Here is a 24,717-nt window from a genome sequence, read left to right as displayed (position 1 = left end):
CGGTAGCCCTTTCGTCTACTAAGGCGGAGTATCGGGCCACGTCTTCCACCACATGTGAGGCTGTGTGGCTTCGGAGATTGTTAGAGGAGCTTGGCTGCCCCCAGACTCGTCCTACTTTGTTGCAATGCGACAATGAGAGTTGCATTGCCTTGGCACGGAACCCTGTTTTTCATGCCCGGACGAAGCACATAGAGATCCAGTACCACTTCATCAGAGAGAAGCTTCTGGATGAGACCATCACTGTGGAGTACTGCAAGACGGAGGACAATCTTGCAGATTTGTTTACGAAGGCACTTCCCCAGGCTCTCCTTCGAAAACATTCCAGATCCCTCAGGCTTTTGCCCCGCCTCGGCTCTGAGAGGGGGTGTTAGTAGTTAGATCCAGTCCGACAGGTGCAGTCAGACTGTGCAGTCGGACTGCCACATGGCAGTCTGACCTGGCATAGCACAATCGGCTGCATTTAATGCAGCCGACAGGCCTTTTTCTGGCGCCCAGATCCTGGTTATTTATAGCCCAGTTTTCAGTCTTCTGTCTACACTTTTCTGCTCGCAGATTACAGATTGGTGGCTTGCGCAGATTCCGTCTCTGTTCGCAGATTTCTGACAGGAGACAGTGCAGACTACAGCGGACTTCAAGGTGAACAGCTGGTTGCATCGTCAAGGTGGAGACACGCAGTCCAGCGCACTGCGGCTGTGTATATATATGCATATCTTTGTATACAGCACAATTTATACAATAGATCTTCATCTTCCACTGTCTCTTTCTCTCTCTTCTCTCTCTCTGCGTTCTCTCTCTCTCAGTCCTACGCTTCCGCACCGCTGCACTCTGATAGACACCACTTGGATTGGTTAGGATGTGTACGCTTCCACAAGGAGCAACCAATTTAGTGGTGCATATGATGAATGCTATGCATAAAGTTTTAAGGGAGTATGTTCCTCAGTTGACCTTACCCTTTCTTGATGATGTGCTAATAAAAGGGTGTGATATCCATGAGAAGAACGAAAAGCTGAATGAGCAAGGATGTAGAATGTTTGTAGCTGATCATATTACTAATTGTGATAGGATTTTGAGTCGTCTTGAAAAAGTGCATTTGATTCTATCAAGAGAAAAGTCGGTTTTTTGAGTGGAGGAAGTATTAGTTGTCGGGCACATGTGTGGACCATATGGAAGAAAGCCCTCACCAGTAAAGATTGATGCCATAAGCAAGATACGGAAGACATGTTCGAATGTATCTGAGATGAGAAGATTTTTGGGTGCATGTGCCTTTTACTCGATATGGATTCCGCATTTTGCTGATTCCGCATTTTGCTCATGTGGCTGAAAGTTTATATCAGCTCTTGAGAAAAGGGCAAAAGTTTTGGTGGGGTAAACAGCATACGAAGGCAGTTCAAAAGTTAAAGAGCTTATTGATTTCAGCCCCAACACTAAAGAGAGCAAATTATGAGAATGGGAAGCCTATTATTCTCACCGTGAATACAGGCCCAATCGGCATTGGTTGGGCAATGGATCAGGATGATGCTGATACGAATAGGTATGCCATTCAGTTTGGAGCAAAGGTCCTTAATGAACGGCAACGGTGGTATTCTCAAGTCAAAAGAGAGCTTTGGGATGTAGTGACAATCCTCAAGTGTGATAGAGAATATTTTATGGAAGCTCATATAGTAGTAGAGACTGATTGTCTACCTCTATTGGGTAGATAGTGAATTGCTCAACTCCTGATATTGCCATGTTACAGTGGATTGCATATATAAAGTCACTTAACCCTGATTTTCAGCATATTGCACGTAGAGAAAATCCAGTGGCTGACATGCTTTCATGAGCAAGGTTTGAAGATGAAGAAGAGCTGATGGAAGATGAAGAGGATGATGTGATAGGTGCTGAAAATGACTTTATGACAGCAGGGAATGAGTATGCAGCTGCTGTTACTACAGGTACAACTGTTGTAACGGGGATTTCAACAGTAAGAAAAAAGCTTGCAGCCATGGAGAAGAGAAGGACATGTCAGAGTGCAGCGGTGCGGAAGCGTAGGACTGACAGAGAGAAAACGCAGAGAGAGAAGAGAGAGAAAGAGACAGTGGAAGATGAAGATCTGCTGTATAAAGTGGGCTGAATACAAAGATATGCAGATATATACACGGGCACAGTGCGTTGGACTGCGTGTCTCCACCTCGACGATGCAACCTGCTGTTCACCTCGAAGTCCGCTGCAGTCTGCACTGTCTCCTGTCTGAAATCTGCGAACGGAGACGGAATCTGCGCGTGTCACCGGTCTGTAATCTGCGAGCAGAGAAGTGTAGGAGACTACTTGAGATATCGGCTATTTATAGCCAGAATCTGGACAAAAAAGAAAATATCCTGTCGGCTGCATTAAATGCAGCCGACTGCCTACACAGGTCGGACTGCCACGTGGCAGTCCGACTGTGCAGTCCGACTGCACACTGCTGTAGAAGTCCGACTGCACCTGCCTGACCTGCCTGGCTGTGATCTCTAACACCCCCTCTCAGAGCCTGGGCAGGACAGAAGCCTGAGGGATCTGGAATGTCTCCGAAGTAGAGCCTGGGGAAGTGCCTTCGTAAACAAATCCGCAAGATTGTCCTCCATCTTGCAGTACTCCACAGTGATGGTCTCATCCAGAAGCATTTCTCTAATGAAGCGGTACTGTATCTCTATGTGCTTCGTCCGGGCATGAAAAACAGGGTTCCGTGCCAAGGCAATGCAACTTTCATTGTCACATTGCAGCAAAGTAGGACGAGTCTGGGGGCACCCAAGCTCCCCCAATAATCTCCGAAGCCACACAGCCTCACATGTGGTGGAAGACGCGGCCCGATACTCCGCCTCAGTAGACGAAAGGGCTACCGTGGGCTGCTTCTTGCTACTCCATGAGATAACACCTGCACCAAGAGCCCAACAGCAAAACAAAGATCAACCCTAGTGTTGAGAAGCCAAATCAAGGACCCAATCAACTGACGATAGCGGAAAGCATCCGCTATAGGAGAAGCTGAATGGGAAGTGGCCTTCCAGTTCGGATCCATAGGAGTAGAAAGGGGCCGACAATCCTCCATCTCAAAAGACACCAAGAGCTCCTGTACATATCTCTATTGAGAGATGAAGATCCCCCTCTGAGACTGATAAATCTCATGGCCCAAAAAGAAATGAAGTAGACCATAGTCCGTCATCTCGAACGTCCGATGTAAAGCTGACTTCGTCTCTTGGACCTGCTGTGCATGATCACCTATGACAATCAAATCATCAACATATAACACAAAAAGCACACAATCATCCTCGGAAGTGTGAACATAAAGTTACAGATCGGCCTTGGAATGCCGATATCCCAACTGAGACTGGAGGAACGAATCAATCTTCTCGTTCCATGCACGCGGAGCCTGCTTGAGGCCATACAAGGCCTTCTTCAACCTGTAGACTTTCCCATCGGAAGATCCAAAGCCAGAAGGCTGCTCAACATAGATCTCCTCCTTCAAATCACCATTGAGGAAGGCTGACTTCACATCCAACCGGTAAACAGGCCATCTCCTATGGCCAACCAAAGCAAGAACAGCTCTAATGGTCGCCATACGAGCTGTGGGGGCAAAAGTATCATGACAGTCAATCCCTAGGCGTTGTGCAAAACCTTTAGCAACAAGGCGAGCCTTATGCTTATCCAAAGAACCATCGCTAAGGTATTTGGTCTTGAAGACCCACTTGATGCCAATCACCTTCTTATTCGGGGGGCGGGGCACGAGTGACCAAGTGCCATTCCTCTCAATAGCCTCCAACTCGGCTTCCATAGCTTTCTTCCATGGTGCGGACTGTAAAGCCTCCTTCACGGAGGTGGGCTCTCGATCCTGCATAACACGGGTCATCAAACAATAGTTAGAGCATACAAGCTCCGTTGAATGTGCCTGGTGCCGCCGTGACCGCCGCGGACCATCCTGCGGTCCCCACTCCTCAGGAACCCCCTCGATCCCTAAATCACGGAGTCTGTCACGGGCCCATCAAGGAGGAGGCCGAACCTCCCCTTGTCTCTCTCCATCAGCAGAAGACTCTGGAATATCCACCGGTGGTAACTCCACAGGGGTGTCCGGTGGAACAGTAGACTCTGTGTCAGAGACAGAATCATAATCAAAAGGCATGGGCTCCAGTGGAACAGTAGAAGGAGCCCAGCTCTCCCCTGGATCTCCAAGAACAGGATGCTCCTCACCCGTTGATATGGCCGGAACCTCCACAAACCCCACATCGCGGCTAGTGTACACATCCCGCTTGACGGGATCATACAATCGATAGCCTTGGGACTGAGAGCTATAGCCAACAAATACCTGTCTTCGGGAAACTGCGTCAAATTTATCGCGGTGAGACTTGGGAATGTGAACATAGGCATCACACCCAAAGACCCTAAAGTAAGAAACATCTGGCTTCGTCCCAAAGTAAGCCTCAAACGGGGTCATCCCTTCCACGGCCGAAGTAGGGGATTGATTAAGGATATGAACTGCAGTAGCCACAGCCTCGGCCCACAGAACCTGAGGGGTCTATCGGTGCTCCATCATGGTGCGCGCCATCTCGATCACACTGCGGTTCTTCCGTTCAAGAATGCCATTTTCTTGAGGAGTGTTGGTATTGGCAAACTCCTAGTGAATTCCTTTATCTACACAAAACCGAGCAAACTCATTAGAAACAAATTCACCGCCCTTGTCAGATCGCAAGGTCTTCAACTTCCGGCCCGATCGGTTCTCCTCAAAGAGAAGCCAATCCTTGAAGTGTGAGAAAGCTTCTGACTTTAATGCCAAAAAATAGGCCCATGTCATCCTGCTGTAGTCATCTACGATCGCATGAAGTACGAGCTCCCACGCAAGGACTCATTCCTCATAGGGCCACATAGATCCGTAGATATAAGCTCCATCGGTGAAGTAGACCGCCGCGAAGCTGTGTGGGGAATGGCATCCCTATGCTGCTTCCCCCGAATGCAGGAGACACATGGCTGCTGGCTCACCACTATATCCGGCAACCCTCGAACAAGCTGTCCACGTGACGCCCTCCGAAGATAATCATAGTTGAGGTGACCAAACCGAGCATGCCATAACGCTAACTATGACTGAGAGATAAGAAGAAGAGTAAAGAGGGCGGTGGAAGACTTCAATTTATAAATGCCGTTCTCCTCATATCCGGATAATAGAACCTTCCTCGATCCACGATCAAGGACTCGCACCGTAGTACTGTCAAACTCCACCAAAAGGCCAAGGGAGCAAATCTTATGAACTGACAGGAGATGGTACCCTAAGCCTGGTACATGCAAAACCTCTAAGGTATGGGTACCACCTCGTCCATCTGGAATAAGCTGCATCTTACCCCGACCTGCAATAGATACTAAAGAGCTATCTCCAATGAGAATCTACCCACGCGAGGGCCGCAATAGGGCAACACCATCTGATGAAGGAGTCATGTGCCGGGAGGCACCACTATCAACGATCCACTCTCGAGCCTGGGGAGCCGTCATCGCAGCATCAGAAGCATTCGATGAAGCATCCTCAATGACAGCTAGATGAAGAAATGCAGTTGATGAGGGTGCAGCCACCGCTCCAGAATCCTTAGTGTCCTTCTTGTTGGTATCCTTCTTGTCTTTGTCAGGGCAATCCTTCTTCCAATGGGCAGTCTTTCCACAAATATGGCATGTGGAGTCTTTGTCCTTGTCCTTCTTGGACTTGTTATCCCCCTTCTTCTTCTTTTGATCCTTCCCCTTCTTCTGAGAGGCTTGACCTGTCAGCGCCTCCTCCTTGGAAGCATTCTATCCCTTTAATTGTTTCTCTTGGTCCAAGACCATAGGAACCAACTCTTCCCAGCGAAGAGTAGACTCTCGCCCTAAAGCAATAAGGGCAGAGTAAAATGTACCGAATCGTGGCGGCAACTGGGACAAAAGTGTGATCGCCATGTCTTCGGAGGAAATCGGCTTCCCCGCATTCTAAATCTGCATCTGAAGCTGCCTTAGCTTATTAATGTGCTCCCGCAGCGAAGAAGACTTGTTTACGCACAAGGTCCGCATCTGTACCTCCAAAGAAACCCACTTCATAAGGGTCATCCAATTGTACATGTGATCAAGCTCCAGCCATATCTCCCGAGCCACCGTCAAGTGCTCGATATGAGCAATCACGGCTGTAGTACATGATAGAAAAAGAAAGGAACGAATCCTGGCATTCAGTTTGTCCCAATGAGACTGAGCCTTGGCCAACTCCGCACGAGCATCGGAAGAGAGTTTGGACTCATCTCTTACCGAGGGCCGGTCAATCTCCTCTTGTACAAGCTCCGCCAAATCATAGGACTCAAGGATGGCCAACATCATGACGGGCCAAATGCAGTAGTTGTCGTCGTCGAGCTTCTGATCTGCAGGAAGAGCCGGTAAGACAGACACCTTCCGGTCCATAATCGACTGGAACTCCAAGTCAATCTCTGTAGACATCTTCACCTGTAATGCCTTCACAAACGCAAAAGCAGCCCCCTCTGACTATGAAAACTCAACCTGCTAAGGCTCTTCCACGTCCTGAACCTTCTTTACCCGCCGGAGGCGATGAAAAAGCAAAACCTGCACTTGTAGGCTGGAAACTCAAACTTCCTCCGCGTCAAACAGCAATAAACAACAGCAAATCCACCACCTGGACTCCTTTTCTGCGCGCCCACACTCGCTTCAGCCTTGTTCCAAGGCGCAGCCCTCCTGTCTGCCCTTAAACGCAAAAAACGCAAATTTGTGTCACGATAGAAACTCCTCTTCAGGTTGATTCTGTGCTCAGTCAGCCCTCTAACACTGCTCTGATACCATGTCAGAGTGCAGCGATGCGGAAGCGTAGGAGTGAGAGAGAGAGAACACAGAGAGAGAAGAGAGAGAAAGAGAGTGAAGTTCTTTCTGTTTCCTGGTGCCGGTTCGTGAAGGAGGGCAAACGGCTTCTTGCCGTTCCTCCATAGCTTTTCTTAGGGTTAGGCCGTCCTCTGTCTGTTTCTAGGACTTAGGGTTAGGGCTTAGCTTCAGGAAGTCCCGGTTCCGTCCGTCCTCTTCTTCGTTCCCTGTGGTTTCCTCTCTCCGTTTTTTCCTCCTCTTCTCAGAACACGCCATGGCCTCTGCAGATGTGGAATTCCGTTGCTTCGTTGGTGGCTTGGCCTGGGCTAGTGATGACCACGGCCTGCGTGACGCGTTCCGTCCTTATGGTGAAGTTTTGGAGTCCAAGGTTATCAATGACCGTGAAACCGGAAGATCCAAGGGTTTTGGCTTTGTGACCTTTGCGGACGAGCAGTCCATGCGGGATGCCATTGACTCCATGAATGAAAAAGAACTCGATGGACGTAACATTACCGTGAATCAGGCTCAGAGCAGGTCTGGAGGTGGTGGAGGTGGAGGTGGAGATGGAGGCGGTGGTTACCGCAGCTCAGGATCTGGCTATGGTGCCGGGTATGGAGGTGGATCTCGTTATGAAGAGCGTGTTGGGTACAGTAGCAGATCTAGCTATGGCGGTGGGAGAGAGCGCAGCGAGAGAAGCTACGGAGGAAGCCAAGGAAGTGGTGGCTACGGAGGAAGCTGGAGGGAGTGATGGAGCTAGTGTAGTATGTGAGAGTGTCTTTTTATTAGTGTTCATCTGGAGAATTATACTATGTGGACGTCATGATACTATTTGAAAAAAAACAGCAGAGTTTGTATGTTTTCTAAAATTGTTAGTGCTGACTTATTGTTAGTTGTATGATTGCATAATCTTAGACCTTGTTATTGTAGTAAGAGAGGGCATGAAGCTCCTTGTGAATTCCTGGTGAAAATGTGACGTTTCAGCAGGACTTCGTAGGTGAACCTAATCAATTGTCGTTTAAAAAAAAAAAGAAAGAGAGTGGAAGATGAAGATCTGCTGTACAAAGTGGGCTGAATACAAAGATGCGCAGATATATACACGGGCGCAGTGCGCTGGACTGCGTGTCTCCACCTCGACGATGCAACCTGTTGTTCACCTCGAAGTCCACTGCAGTCTGCACTGTCTCCTGTCTGAAATCTGCAAACAGAGACGGAATCTGCGCATGTCACCAGTCTGTAATCTGCGAGCAAAGAAGTGTAGGAGACTGCTGAAGATGTCGGCTATTAATAGCCAGAATCTGGACAAAAAAAGGGCGCCAGAAAATATCCTGTCGGCTGCATTAAATGCAGCCGACTGCCTACACAGGTCAGACTGCCACGTGGCAGTCTGACTGTGCAGTCCGACTGCACACTGCTGTAGAAGTCCGACTGCACCTCCCTGACCTGCCTGGCTGTGATCTCTAACAGGACAGTAGAGAGAAAGCATCATCAGTGTTATGCTTCAGTGAGAACACAATTTTTGGAAGAGTTGTATGAGGATGATTGGCTGAAAATAGGCCAATATCTCAGCCTCATGACAAAGAAGGCTGAGTGGTCTGAAGCTAAATTCAAAAGGATTAAAATAAAAGCTTATGGGTTTTTCTTGAAAGACGGATATTTATGGAAGCATGCAAAGAAAAAGAGAGGAGCTCCAATATGTGTATTGGGAGATACGGCTTCTCAACAACAGGTAACGCAGGAGTTTCATGAAAGCTTATGGACTGGACATAGAGGAGTTTGGGGCACATTTGCCAAGATCAAAGAGAAGTATTGGTGGCAAAACATGTATAAAGATGTAGAGCATTATATGGAATCATACAATGTCTGTCAAATGTATTCCATGGTAAAGCATAGAGATGGGTTGCAACCGACCTATCCATTGTCTATGCATTACAAATGGATGGTTGATCTGGTTACCATGCCTACAGGTTTATGGAATATGAGATATCTTGTGCTTGCACGAGAAGACTTCACAAATCAAGTGAAAGGTCAAGCTCTTAGTACAAAGACTACTCAAGAAGTTTGCAGGTTCTTATTAGAAGAAGTCTTTTGCAGGTATGGTTGTGTTAGTAAAGTGGTTGCAGATAGAGAAGAATTGGATGTGGATGAGGCTCGTGACTTCTTTTCACGATTGGGTATCAAGCTGGCTTTATAACTTCAGCCTACAATCCTTAAGCAAATGGCAAAAGTGAAAGAGGTCATCAGCCTATCATTAAGGCATTAGCAAAGTCATGCAAGGGCAGGATGAAAGAGTGGCCAAGAATGTTACCCTTTGCTTTATGGGCTGATAGGATCACTCATAGTGCAATTACAGGGTATATGCCTGCTGAATTAATGTAAGGACAACAGCCAACAATCATGCCTATTGAGGAGACTATTGCTACTTGAAGTGTTCTACCATGGGAAGAGGGTTTAAATAGAGAAGAGTTGCTGGTCCTACGCATTAGACAGTTAGAAAGAAGGCCTGAAGACATTGAGACAGCCATGAAAAAGCTGAAGACTGCAAGGATCAGGAACAAGAAGAGGTTTGACAAGCGACACAAACTTCGACCACGAGCTATACAAGAAGGGGACTGGTTTATGACAGCATCTTGGAAAATCAGCATAGTGCCAACCACAAGATAGCAAAGAGGTGGTTTGGTCCATATGTGGTAAGGTTTGTTTTTTATAATGCTACCTATGCATTAAATGAGATGGATGGAACAGCTCTAAGGATTCCAGTGACTGGAAAACGGATCAAGCTCTTTAAACGTAGGGAGTCTTCAGCATATGAGATGGATGGGACAGCTCTAAGGATTCCAATGACTGGAAAACGGATCAAGCTCTTTAAACGTAGGGAGTCTTCAGCATATGAGTTGAAGGAGTTGGATACTGAGCATGAACATGAGAATATGGAAGAATAAGAGGTAGAAGATGAAGACCTTGACATAGCAGAAGATACTTCTTCTGACACCGCAGATCCGTAAAACTTTGGCACATGCCACAGAATGTGCAAGTTAGGAGGAGATAGATGTCGTGCCGCTACGCACACACCGTATGAAAAACTCTAGAGTGCGGCTTTCTTATTGATCTAGAGGGCCATTTTAGACGTTAGTGTTTGTGTCCGTAGTGTGGATGGTTCAAATATATTAGATTTTCGGACAAGTTTAGCCAATTTTTTATATTTTAGATATTATCTCTTGTAAAAATCCATAAAACTGTAGACTTCTTCTAAATTAGGACGGCATGTAAAAGAAAGTAGGTAGCTTTCAACCATTTTGAGAGGATTATATGTAAAAAGAAAGATTGGTGAAATTGTGCAACGCGCGATCGCTGTTTTCATACAATGAACAACACTCTGAAGTGGGTGATAAAGGAGTGATCTGGCAGAATTCCAATCATGTATCCTGATATTTTACCCCCCTTTCGAAGCCAATGGAGGCATCAGATTGGCAATCTGAATAACATAGAGAAATGTATTATTTTATGCGCGTTTTTGTCTACAAGAGATTTATCTTCTCATAATGCAGAAATAAATTGATAGGCTTCAATTCTGTGAGTATTCTTCTACATCTTCTATTTCTTTCTGTGAGTATTCTTTTACGTCTTCTATTTCTTTTAACCCCTTCTCTTCTGTCTACTCCTCTCCTTGAATCTCCCTTCACCCTACTGTCTCTTGCCTCTGCGGTAGACTTTCGACCCCAAACGCTCAGACAACGTGAATTAATCATTGTATACATATAATAACACCTTGGCATACCAAAAAACGTATAGCAACCCTCAAGTGGAACAATGAAAAACACTTCGTTGTCCACATATCCCTATATATGCCATTCCAACTTTCCCCATGGGTTCCACTTATCCTCTATGATACCTAGGCGGGCCACCTTGTCTACAAAGATGAAGTTGGCTCATGCACCATTATCAAAGAATATCAATGCATGCTGATCCCTTATTTTATTCCATGCTCTGCATAACTCACTAGCATCATCATTGGGCTTATTACTAACAGCATCAAGCACTAATCCCACTGATGTTTTGGGCTTCTTTCCCTTGGGACCTCCCTGAATTTTTGATTTTCCAGCTTGCTACCAAATAAAACATTTATTAGTAGCCATCAATTCCCTCCAATGTGCCAATGTTTTTGAGCCCTTTCTTTGTTGTTTTGGTCTCTTTTCAAGCTGATTTTCAGATCTGCCCCTTATCTCAACCTTAAACAACTTTCTATACAGTTTCTCCCTACTCTCTATGAAGCCCGAATCCTTCCTACGCAACAAAGAATCGGCTATAGCAACAATCTCTATAAGCTGAGACATGCTCGACATAATGGATTTTATACAAAAATCCCTAATTCTTTTATGCAGTCTGCAAATATATTTTTCCACTTGCTCATGAAGAATATGATGCAATAAGAAGTAACGAGCAACAATGCATCTCAAAACTTCTTACTATATTGCTCCAAATTCTTGCATTCCTTGGCATCTACCTTGTTCCAAGCTATCATGATGTCCATCTCAAAGATACTTGTCAACCAATTCAATGCAAATGCTTGAATTGAACCATGTTAATGGTGCTCTACCTTGCATCAAAAGCATTGATTACCACTGCAACACATTTCCTTTCAACCAAGTGACTGCCTTTCGAATCTTTAAGGATTCAATGAAGTTTCACCCCTGAGTGGGCTGCATCAAACTACTGAATGAAAGTCAAAGATTTCAACCTATCTTGTGCATCACTGAAGGACTCAAACTTCATTGCTTTTCTGGCCTCATCATAGTCTTTTGCTGCCCCTTTGGGTGTCAAGGTGTTATACACTAGCTGCTGCAAAAAGGGTGCGTTTGTTGAATTTACATCAAAACCAACACCAAACAGAGCATTTGCATGACTAGCACTCATTCCTTAAGCCCCATAAACATTTGGGGATACATATGCATTACCAAACATGCTACTTTGTGCCCCAAGCATTAAGCCAACACTACCATACATAGGGTTTTGCACATTTCCAGTCATATCCACATCCATTGAACCTTGCACACCATGCATTGGCTGCTACATACCATAAGGATTTGTGCCATACATTCTCATATGCTGTTCTTGTACAACCATTGTATGAAAAATCATACCACCACCAAAGTATCTGGGCTACCCCATCATAGCATACATACTCGGCTGTCCAAAATCCATTGGATTGATACTTCCATGATGGCCTTGCATTTGCATTCCTTGCCCTATAGGTACCAACTGTTTTGCTTCATTAGCCTCCTTGGGAGCTTCAAGTAAAGACTTTGGCATTACCTTCGGTGCACCTTGCTATCCCAAAGGTGTAGAAGATTACTTCGTCTCTTGCCCTTGCTGTCCTTCTTCAAAGCATTCAAAAATCGGGTGAGCTGAGGATCCTTTGCCAATTCAACAAAGAGATTTACTACTGTCCCCATCCAGTTCTTGAATTGGTCATCGAATTCCTCTTCACTTTGCTAGTCATCAGCATCATTATGCCTTGAAGGCCCTACACCTTGCCCAACAACAACATTTTCAAACTTGTTGTCCATGGTCTGAGCCTTGTCCAAGATAAAGCATTGCATTTCCTTCTTCCCCATGTAGATGTCCTTACTAAGAGAGTGAATCGCTACTTGATTTCATCTCATTGTATGAAGACATCTTGCTATAATTGCTCAATTGAGTACAAAAATCAACACTAGCACAAAGCTTTGGCTTGCAATCTGGAGCCTTGGGCCCACCAAATCAGGTGATTGAGTGGTATCCTAGCAATGGAACCATGAAACCAGCCTTCCTTCCGTTGAGAGGTAGTACTTCCCTGATCAAGAAGTTAATTACAATAATCAGTAAATAAACATAAACTGAAATGCACACTTTATCTTCAAAATCTTGGATAGTAAATACCCAGTTGGCCCTAAAACTGGCGCCCCCTTCGATATTTCTTTAACTTTATTGACTAATGGATTGAGTACAAGTTGAGATTCCACAATCTCTTTGGCTGATCCAAAAGCCCCTTCTATAGATGCAATCAGCAAACAAATTGGGTAAATTGCCCCTTGATTTTTACCCAGGACTTGCTGCCCCAAATTCACAATGGATGGGCTGACATCTGAATTCCTTGACAATTCCACAAATTTAAGGTGCTAAATTCAATATGCAATGCCTTCTACTAATGGCATGGGTCCCAAGGTAGCTACTAAACCCCAATTTCTATAGAGATTTAGGTTTTATAGCAGAATTCCCTATACTGTCCGCCAAATCTGACTAAGATCTACTCCAAATGGCTACGATAAGCCAAGATCTTCTAAGAATGGGCTAGATTAGGTGTGAGAATGCTAGGAAGAAAGAAAGTTATATCAACGTCAATCGGCTTATGAGACCAAAATGTTATATTTAAAAATTCAGGGAATTTCTTGTGTCCCAAAATAGCTAACATCTAATGCTATTACTATCTAAATGAAAAATAAATAGCGAACAATACATAGCTAATGAGTAGAAAATGATGTCTAAGCCCGATACAAAGAGAGAAAATTTAGATATTCTTCACGAAGCAACTCTCAAATCTACTTGTTGCCTGCTCCAACCAGCAAGGTCAAAAGCGCTGATATTTATTTTTAGAATTAAATCCCAACAATAGAACCTTTAATTAGCAAATTTACAGGGAGTGGAATTTAAGAATAAGGTTAATCTTAACAATATTAAACCTTATTATCTATAAGCATAATTAAATTGGCTAGGCCATTTGCAGCTTGGAGTGGTCCCCAACCTCTGTTGACCCTTAGACTGATATTAATTAATTAATTAATGCTAGTTCTTGGTTTTATCAATGACACTTATTGGTCAAACAACTATCCTAGGGTCAAAACTAACACTAACTAACCACCAAAGCCTAGCTGGCATAAATTATCACAACTTTTGCCTTTGATATCCACGGCATCCTCAAGGTCCTTGGCATGTTACCATGAAATAACTGCCATGTGCATACATGTGCTAAATAACCTTGCACATTTGATTAATAACTTAATCAGATGTTATCAACAAGACTTAAGAATCTCAAATTTTCACATCCTTGTGACACAAAGTGCTACACTATCTCGAGTCCTATAGACCTAAAATGGAAGGCTCCGGCTCATGTTGATTCACAAGTAACAAATCCTTTCAAATATCAACAGTTGATTGGGTCATTGTTTTGGTATCTTAACACTCGAATTGATTTGTGTTTTCCAGTTGATTTGCTTGCAGGCTTCATGACAAAGCCCAAAAAGATTCAGAGGTAGGCTGCCTTGAGGATTTTGCAACTCCTAAAGAGAACCCCCAACCTTGGCCGATTCAGCTTTGGTGCTACACAATTGGACATGGGCTGGTGATATTGATCACAAGCGATCAACTACAAGCTATCATTCTCTCCTAGGTACATGTGCTATTTCTCAGAGCAACCAAAAGCCTATTGTTACCCTATCTTTGACAAAGATAGAGTACCGAGCAGTATCTTCTACCACTGTGAAACCATTTCGCTTCAGAGATGGTAGCTTGGATATGAGCAACCTCAAGCCACCAAACTTCTATGTGACAATGAGAGTTGAGATTCAGTATCACTTCATCTGTAAGAAGATCTGGGGCAAGACCATTGATGTTGAGTATTGTAAGATAGATCATAAACTAGAAGATTTGTTTACCAAGGCACCTTCTTAAGCCATTTCTTGTTGGCATCCCAGATCCCTTAGCCTTATGCTACATCCAAGATCTGAGAGGAGGATGTTAGAGATTTGGTCTCCTCCAAGATAGACACAAGCTTGGGCGGGGCAATTCAAGCTAGCATCAAGGTGTAGAGATGCAAATCGGGAAAGTTTGCAGTCACCTAGGTAGTTTTGGGCAATTGTCAAGGCAACAAGACAGTTGCCATGTCAGCGTGGGCAATGCATAGCACAGTTTGACAAGCAAGTCAATAATTGGACCTACAACGTAGCAAGAAACAGAAGATGCCAAAAGCACTATCTAATCTAATCCTTTGATAATCAAGATGATTATGCAAAAGTACGTCTAAACCCTTTGATAAGATTTTTAGACGCAAAGATCTGGCGATCTAATAAACAACCAACATTAAATAGGCAACAAGAGAAAAAACTAAAAGTGCACAAAAGAAAAAAAAATACAATGTCGACAAGCGGGGAAATTAAAAGTCAACGAAGCAGGCCAATTGTCAAGGTCGGCAGGCCCAGGTGTGAAGGTAGCAGCGCGATACCTGTAAGGGCTAAGGATACCGGCCGGAACCTTCACCTTGCGAGAGAGAGGGCGCCGTGCCCTGTCCTTGAAGTCCGGGAGGTCGGACGCGGTGCCGCCCAAGCCGGTGTAGGGGTCGGGCTCCTTGGGCCAGAGGGCGTTGTCGAAGCCGTAGGTGCCCTTGGTCTCGTACAACCAGTGGGCATGGTCGAAGTCCGAAAAAAAATACCGAAAGGGGCGCCAGTTTTGGGGCCAACAAGGCATCCATTGTCCAAGATTATAAGTTAATTTGCATTTCTCAGTGGACTCTACAAAGGTTGAGACAATATGATCATGGCCACCTTTGAGAGATGTGCATGAAATCGGCAACTTCTTGGGTTTATGTTCTTACTATAAGAAGTATGTACGTGGGTTTGCTAAAATTGCATCTCCATTGCATGCCTTGAAGAAGAAGGATATGGCATTTAGATTCATAGCAATGGAAATTTTAGCATTTGAAAAGTTAAAGGAAAAGATGACTTCTGATCCTATACTTGCATTACCCAATCTAAGAAAGTCATTCGTAGTTCAGTATGATGCATGTGGTAATAACATTGGGGTTGTTCTTTTGCAGAACGCTCAAGTTGTGACTTATGAAAGCAGAATTCTCCACGGTGTAGAAAAAAAATTAGAGATTTATGATAAAGAGCTCTTGGCTGTAATTCATGCACTATCTACATAGAAACATTATTTGTTTGGGGGCTGATTTTACAGTGCAAACGGATAATCAAACTTTGACATACTTTCTGACGCACACAAAGTTGTCAGAGAAGCATATGAGATGGGCAAATTTTCTCTCTATGTTTCACTTTCAAATTGTACATATTGATGGTAAAAAGAATGTTGTTGCTGATGCACTATCATGTAAGCCACAAATTTCAGCCGTCAGCATGGTTTACCACACTAAGTTGGATGCCATGAAAGAGCAATATGTTGCTGATTCGGATTTGCTAATCTTTATGATCAGCTTTGCAATGGCCAAAGGCATGAACATTTTGTGCTAAGAGATGGATTTCTAATGATACATGGATGACTGTGTGTCAGAAAGCAGTTAAGGCCTAGAATTATCACTGAAAGTCATGCTCCTCCATGTGCAAGACATAGAGATATTGATACCACAGTCAAGATAGTGGAGCATTTCGTTTATTGGCCAACTTTGAAACATGATGTAGAACAAGGTAAAGCATGATAGACAAAAGATGTCGAGTTTGTTGCAACCCTTGCCTATTCCAGATAGGCCTTGGCAGAGCATTGCAATGGACTTTATTTTTTAGCTTCCTAGGACACCTACAAGGAATGATGGGATATGGGCTATCATTTGCAAGTTTAGCGAACAAACCCATTTCATTCCGGTGAGGAAGAAAATAAAGGCTGATCATATGGCATGATTGTTTTTGCAGCACATATTTAAGTATCATGGTATGCCAGAGTCGATCATTAGTGATCAAGACCCTCAAATAACCAGTTTATTTTGGAAGGGGTTGTTTGAGAATATAGGTACCATGCTAAAATTCTCATCATCCTTCCATCCGCAAACAGATGGTCAGTCTGACAAAGCAAATTCAAAATGTTAGATCTTTTGAGGGGCTATGTTTCAAACCACAAGACATAGGGGGAGTAGTATTTGCCCTTGGTTGAGTGTACTTACAACAACACAATGCATAGTTCTACATGCAAAGCTCCATTTGAGATGGTCGAGGGTGGCAAGAAGATACGCCGTATGCTACACACTAAGGATAAGATCTCTAAGATTGATCGTTATGTGCAAAAATTGGATATAGCCTATGCGAAGATAAAATATGCACTTTAGAAATTGCAAGAAAAGTAAAAGAGTGCAGCTGATCACCACAGATGTACTTTGCAATTTGCATAGGCTGATTATATATTGTTGCTCTTTGAAAAGGCAAGGCCAAAAAGGATGAAAGGAAGAGAAAGATTGTATCCAAAGTTGAGTATGAGATACTATAGGCCCTTCCAAGTGTTGGAGAAGATCAGCAATGTGGCATATCAGCTAAAATTACCTCCACATTGGCGGATACACAATGCCTTTAATGTCATTTTATTGAGGCCTTTTCATGATGATGTACCAGAGAATATGTTTGTTGAAATTCAGCCTGCAATTGAAAAGTTGGATGAGAATTTTGGTACCCAAGTAAATTTTGGCACATAAGGAAAGAAATGTTGAAGGTAAAGTTTCTAAGAGATACTTGGTTAAATTTCAAAATTATTCACCAATGGATGCCAAATGAATAGAAGAGGATGACTTGGCAGACCATCCTCAGTTGTTGCAACTTTACCTAGATGCCTTTCAATTACATCCGACTTTAGTTTGGGCTTCGTCAAGTTCAGCAGAGTAAGGGTCCAAACTATTGCCTGATGCTCAAGGGGGAGGTAACACTTCCACTCCTCTAGTTATGGACAACTCTCGTATGTAGTGGATCTCAAATGTATTCAGTATGCATCCAAGGTATTGTGCTGATAGTATGTTTGCCATGAGATCACTACCTAGTGTACTAGTCACTGTGAGATGTATGCAGATGAGTATGAGTTTCACCCAGGCACTAAAACTATACTTTTGCATCAACTTATCATAAATTTGGCATGAATTTTTCCTCAATTTTGAGACAAAATTTCTGATCACTTTTAGCTCAGTTTTTTATCAAAGCTTGAGAACCGTTTATGGTCACTTTTGGGATCAGTTTTGCATCAACTTTTGCATTGATTGCTGGTCAGTTTTTGCAATGAGTTTATGATTAGTTTGGGGTCACATTTGCAACAGTTTGTGATCAATTCTCAAATCAGTAAGTAATTGCTTTACGATCAGATTGTGCTCACTTTTCAATGGTTTACATCTGGTTCCATGGACAACAACATATGTTATGATGCCATTGATGTTTTAACCATGGTTTATGCTTGGTTATGCTATGTTGTGGTTTTGTTTTGCCAAATGAGTTGAGCTCATGAGAAATAGACATGCCACATGATAATCCGGCAATGTTTTATAGATTCCTTATGAGTCTTATATTATGTTAGCTAGTAATTTTCAGGATGTGTTGGACATATGGAATGGTTGAGCAACAATGCGCAATGTTGTATTAACTATGATGCATTGTGAAAATTCCAATCCACTAATTTTGCTTTTGATGCATCTGGCAATGCAATCAAGGACGATTGCAAGGATTTTAAGAGGAACGGCTATCATGAGGACATGTATTTTTGAAACCTCACTTTAACATGTGGATTAATTTTTAATCACATGGTTAAGTAAATGTTGCACACGTGAGATGTACCTCGGGTTAGAGTAAATTTACAAGCCCGAGACCCAAGGAAATCACAAGATGTTAAAAATAAAAGTTGCTATAAGTTATGTCACACGTGTAGTTGATGGTATCTAGTGCTAGTTGTTGGCCTACGTCATTCATTTGGCCGTAAGTATCAATTGCTAACACTAGAGGAGGTGTTTAATGGTACCTAATGCCAATCCGATGGTCAAAGATGATGCAAAGACACTTGAGAATGGAAGTTGCCTAGCCAATTTAATTATTGGCCAATCAAGATTTTCTTTTGGACACAGAAATAATTTGTAGATTAATTTTCAGTATTTAAAGACTGAAAATTGATATTAATTATGAATAATGCTAGAAAAACCATTTGGGAAGATTGCCTCTTGTCAAAAATGCCCATGCAAAACTAAAAAACATCTTTAGAGGCTAGAGAGAGACATTTTAGTATATTCAACCTACAAGAGAAAGGAAGGAGATACTATTGATCTAATCTACAACCATTGGAGGACCTTCTAAGGCAGCCAAGGGTTAGGAGAAGACCAATCAACAGTAGGTGACAGCATCTGCAAGCTGTTGAGACAAGGCAACAATACTAAATGATTGATTTTCTTCAGTTCTTTGCATCTACAAGCTGTTGAGATAGGGCAACGACAGTAAATGGCTGATTTTCTTCAGTTCTTTGCGAAGAAAGTTTGAATTTTTCTCCGTAGCATTCTCTCTCATCTGCCAACCTTTCTACAGCCTTGCTCCGAATATTATAGCATTGAGATCACCATAGGCTGAGAAATTCCAGATCTCTCTCCTATAAATCCTAATCTACAGAGCCAAAATTAGAGTTTAGTAGTAGCCTCGAGAAGCGTGCCAAAAATTGGAAGCTCTAAGACCTAGATTCAACAGGATTAAATTGTTTTCAATCAAATTCAAATGGAGGAACCAACAAATCAATGAATGTGGGGCATTTTCCATCTCTATCAAAGCAAGTGAATACCAATTAATTGCTCGAATCAAGGGACAAATCTGATTGAAGACTTGCTAGTCATTTTGGACAGTAAGGGGAGTTCGAAAACTGAAAGATATTGGGAGAATCCCATTGTGCATCAACTTCTTCTTCAATTAAGTTAAAGAAATACTGAAAGGGGTGCCATTTTTTAAGCCAACAAGGTGTCCATTGTCCAAGATTATAAGTTAATTTGGATTTCTCAGTTTTGTAATAAATGTTACTACTGTAACTAAGTTGTAATCAAGGAATTACCACCCATCCACAGAAGGAAGACTAGTTTCAGCAACTATTGATGCAATTCTTAATGATGATCATTTGGTTTCATCTACTTTGGGTAACCTTAATAATGAAAAGACTTGAAAATCATTTGTTACTTTTGTACAGAAGTCATTTTCAGATTTTGATGAGTTGGTCTCTCTCATATCACTGCAATGATTAACATACAAGGTGAATCATCAAAAAAAGTGGTGAACAAATCTAATCATTCTACTCCAGTTCAAGAAGGAGATGTAGCAGGTCCTCTTCAAGAGGTTGTGCTATGGGATGTGCTGATGATAACCAACAAAACAAGTTAAATCAATAGTTTAGTGATATGCAAGTTTTAGGAGGCCATGGCAACTTTAGAGACAAGGGAAGCTCTAGAAAAATAGGTGGATAGCAGAATAGAGGTTCTAGCAATTCTAATATTGTGTCATTATTGTGGCAAAATAAGTCATATTACAGCCCAATGTTATGCTAACAAGGATAATATCTGCAGTGGTAAATTGCAGCAAGAAGGCTATGCATCATCTTTACGATAGAATGAAGATAAAAATGAGTGTATGTTTGTTATACAATATATGATGAATGCTAATACAAAAAAGGGACACATGATGATGTATAATATATTGATTCAAGTGTATCTAATCATATGACCAGCCATGCTGAATGATTTGGAGAGATACAAGATTTACAAAATCTAGGTTTATGTGCAAATGGATGATAATTCATGCCACCCAATTTCACATATTGAAAAAGTTTCCTTGCCCTTGCATGGTGATCAAACAAAGAGTTTGACAAATGTATTACATGTGCCACCATCACAAAGATTTTGTGTCTGTAAGTAAAATGGTAGAGCAAGGACTGCATGTTTGATCTAATACAAAAGACTACTTTGTGAAAGATCTTAATTGTAAGTGCAAGTGAGTTGCAAAAGGAAGTAGAGTTGGCCACATGTTTACTTTAGATGCTAGAATTCTTGCTATGTATACTAAAGCCAAAGAAGTGCTTGCAGACATTGAAATATGGCACAAACATATTGAACATGTAAATGTGTAAAGGCTGAAATTAAAACAAAAATTAAAACAATCCAAAGGGTTGGTTACAGGGTTGCCTGCTTTTAGAGTTGCAAAATTTCATAAAGTGTATAAAGCATGTTAGTTTGATAAGCAAGCAAGACAACATTTTTTACATGATAGAGATGTGAGTAAGAATGTACTTTATGTTGTGCATACAAATGTTTGGGGCCTACATAAAACATATCTCTTAGTGGCAACAAATATTTTATCACATTTATTGATGTAAAGAAAACTATGGAAATATTTCATCAAGAAAAAGAATTATATATTTGAGCACTTTAAAATCTTCAAGGCTCTTGTTGAAACAAAAGTAGGCTTAAAAGTTAAGTGCTTGAGATCAAATGGAGAGGGAAAGTACCTCTCTAATAAGCTCAATGACTTCTTAAGGTCTCATGAAATAAAAAGATAGTTTTACTTGTACATATATCCTATAGCAAAACACGGTTGCAAAAAGAAAAAATAGACATATTGCAAAAGTTATATAGGCATTGATGGTTGAAAAGAATTTGCCAAAACATTTTCAGTATGAAACTATTCATACTACTATCTATATTATGAACAGAACTCCCACAATTGCAGTTCATAGATTGACTCTCGAAGAATGCTTAACAAGCAAGAAGCCCGATATATCACACTTAAAAATGTTTGGTTGTATCACATATGTGCATGTGTCAGATGAGCTACGAAAGAAGCTTGATCCAAAGGCTAAACAATGTATTTTCATTGAATACTCTCTAGGGTAGATAGAGTATCGTTGTTATAACCTTGTCACAAGTAAGTTCAAAGTGAGCGTGTGCTATTTTTAACAAGATGAGCAGTCGATATGCATCTAGTGGTGATGCACTGGATGATGATAATGATCGTGATAGTCGTATGCAAAAAGAAAAGCAAAAATCACAAAATCTTAGTGAACCAAAAACATCATCTGATACTAGATCTACAGGCATTTTAATCAAGGTTGATCAATCAGCCAGTGCTTCAGTACTTGTTACCCAGGATTGGCTTGGGTACACTCTCCCCTACTTCTTTAGATTAACGAGGAGAGGGTGATTCCCTCTAGCTTTCCCTTCCAATTTGAGAGGAAGTGGCTTTCTTCTCTTGATGATAACAAGATGTTGTTTACAGTTTCTTTTTTAGACATTATGTATATTGTACTTTATATCTTAATCTGCATCATCAGGATGACATGATTGTAAAAAGGTGCTTAGGCAAGTGAACAATTTCCCTGCAAGGGCGCTATCAAAGTGACACTGTTGCACAGCATTTTGCATGAGCATGAAAACACATACAGTTCCTCTTGCATACCTCTAGTACCTTGGCATTCTGTTCTTACAAATATGCATCTATGCGCATTAATTTCTTTTTAGTCTTTTGGAGTGGTCAATTCTGGATCCACCATATTCGTGGCATTATGCATGGCAATCTCCAACATAGTCTAGCTTACTTTCTGGACATCCTTTTTGCCCATCCACATACCCATCATATTTGCTTCACATAACTTAGTCTGTTCCTTCATCATCGACACCTAGTAGTAGTAGGGATAGCTTGCTTATATTTGTGAAGGTCTTGGGTCTTACTATTAGTCTCCCATCAGTTACTTCATCAACCGCAACCTTTTTCCTTTTAACACAAGTACTCAAAGAAAATAAACAAACTGACAAACAAAACAAAGAAATTAAAAATCACATACACAAAGAAAAAGACCAAAAAGTTCACTTTGGTTCCATTTGCCTTGGTAGGCCTTAGTATACCACTGGACAAGCGACACGCACCCTTTGTCCAATGCCCTGGCCTTTCTAGGGTGACCACTTGGACTCCCTTGGTAAGATAACTATCACCTCTATAGTCTTGGTAGGCCACTAGGTAGCTGACATGCACTCTTTGTCCGATACTCTGGCTACTTTGGGATGGAATGCCTTGGGTTAAAAACACAAAATAAAAACCAAACTTTTAAGTTGGCTTTCCTTTCTAGCTCAGTTTTTGGGCCTAAGAGAAAATGTTGAGCTAAAATAAGCATTACATATTGGAACAGTCCCAAAAATGCTTAATTAATGAGAACCCTAAAACAGGGAGCGGTTTGAGAAAGTTTAAAGACAGAGAAGGAGAGGTTCAAAATCCCGAAACATTCTATAAATAAGTAGACTGCCCTCCATTCAACCTAATCTCGTTTCTGCAGGTTCCAAATTTTAGCTTCGCTACCCACACCCATTCGCAAAGACATCTCAACCAAGGCCACCTTGCTGTGTTTCAGGATCTATCAAGAGTACGATGCACTCTCTTGCCCAAAGGTAAAGGTAGTTCCTATTAACATGCCCTATTTAGTCATGTTAAGTTGTCATCTCCTAGTTGTGAGCTCCTGTCAAAGTCTGATCGAGACATCGGACTCTTAACAGTTTAGTATTCATTTCTACGCATTTTCTCTATTTTAGGCCTCATCTAAAATGAAGGCTCCATCTAATGTAAAGATGTCTTCTTTGATACCCTCTATTCAAGTTCCTATTTTTCCTTCCTTACCCAAAGGAGAGAAACTTGATAGTGCCAACTACTCATTGTGGTCTTGCAAGGTGGAGTGCATCCTCGACACCTTTAATCTTTGGAAGCTTGTTTTCGAGCCTATTCCCCGCCGTCAAGAGAATCCAATTGATGGTATCTCGCTCGACCATGTTGCCTTGTGGGATCGGCTCAACTCTTGAGCCCAATCCTTTGTATTTAGGACTCTGTCCTAGTTCATGTTCGCAAGTTATAGACTACAACGAAGATGTGGTGCAAGCTTTTGTCTTTGTATCAACAAAAGACCTTTTCCCACAAGATATCCCTTAAGAAGAAGTTCCAAATGCTCAATCTTGATCACTCTCCTTCTATGAAGAAGCACATCACAAAGATAGAGGACATGAGAGGTGAGCTTGCCTCTCTTGGATGGAAGATATCTTCCAAGGATATGGCTATGATCTTGTTGATGCAGCTGTCATCTCCTAGGTTTGATGTTTTCTACACCAATCTCATCACATCGAGGACCTGTGAGAGACTCTTATGGGAGGAGCTTTCACCACTTGTCTTGGAGCCTGACGAGTGACTCCAAGAGGTAGGGCCAGTGGTTTTAGCTCCTCCAAGGCTTTTACTGCAAGTACCAATGGCAAGAAGAAGAAGAAGGAGAAGGCCAAGGACAAGAAGAAAGAAGACAAGGACGAGAAGAAGGAGAAGAAGCCCAAGTGCCCACACTGTGGAAAGGGCACTCACCCCGAGGAGAAGTGTTGACAGAAGTACCTGTTTGAAGCCAAAGGAAAGATTCAAAGAATTTGAAGGCCGACATGGCTCGTGGATAGTGGAGCTTCTTCTCACATGACCTTTCGACAGGATTGCCTTCATGACTTGAGTTCCAAAGGGGGCACCGTCACCGTTGGTGACAACTCTACAGTTCCACTTCATGGAGTGGGGGAATCATTCCCCTGTTACCAAACAGGAAATCTTCCTCTGCCAAAGTTCTTATGTACTTGAGTTAGGCTTTTACCTTTTGTCTTTCTATGGTCTTACCCAGCTAGATACATAGATGTTGTTAAGTGGAGGATGAGTCTACAGGTGCAGCTCTTTGAACAAATATACAGGAGGGTGGGCTTTATATGCTCATAGCCTTAGCCGCACGGTCTTCCCTCAACCTTAGGCTACTTTGGCATGCTCGGTATGGTCATTTGAACCTAGATGCGATCCAACGGGCTTGATAGAGGAAGATGATGGAGGGACTTCCAGAATTCCCTCATGTTCACACCCTTTGCCCTAAATGCTTGAGGAGCAAGCAACATCGGCAGCCACATCTTCAAGTTGCCACTCAGAGGGCCTCTACACCGCTCAACTTGGTTCACACCGATCTTTGCGAGCCTATGGGCACAGCCTCCCTTGGAAAGGCCAAGTACTTAATGCTAATTGTTAACAACTTCAATCGTTATGTATGGCCATACTTCTTGGAGTACAAGAGCAAGGAGTACTCCCACTTCTACGAGTGGAAGGTGTTTGC

General features: G+C 42.5%; 1 protein-coding gene and 1 pseudogene across 1 annotated transcript in view; one reads left to right on the top strand and one right to left on the bottom strand.

Moving 5' to 3' along the window:
* Positions 1-24,717, bottom strand: part of LOC148030584 (protein LAZ1 homolog 2-like) — a 267,703-nt gene that overhangs the window by 233,326 nt on the left and 9,660 nt on the right. The window lies entirely within an intron of this gene.
* LOC148030585 (glycine-rich RNA-binding protein GRP1A pseudogene) lies at positions 6,887-7,579 on the top strand (annotated as a pseudogene).

This window comes from Lygodium microphyllum, chromosome 10 (assembly GCF_053477565.2).
Source record: "Lygodium microphyllum isolate KBCC chromosome 10, Lygodium_microphyllum_v1.1.10, whole genome shotgun sequence".
In the NCBI taxonomy this organism is placed as follows: domain Eukaryota; kingdom Viridiplantae; phylum Streptophyta; class Polypodiopsida; order Schizaeales; family Lygodiaceae; genus Lygodium; species Lygodium microphyllum.
This window is presented reverse-complemented; position numbering and strand designations above follow the sequence as displayed.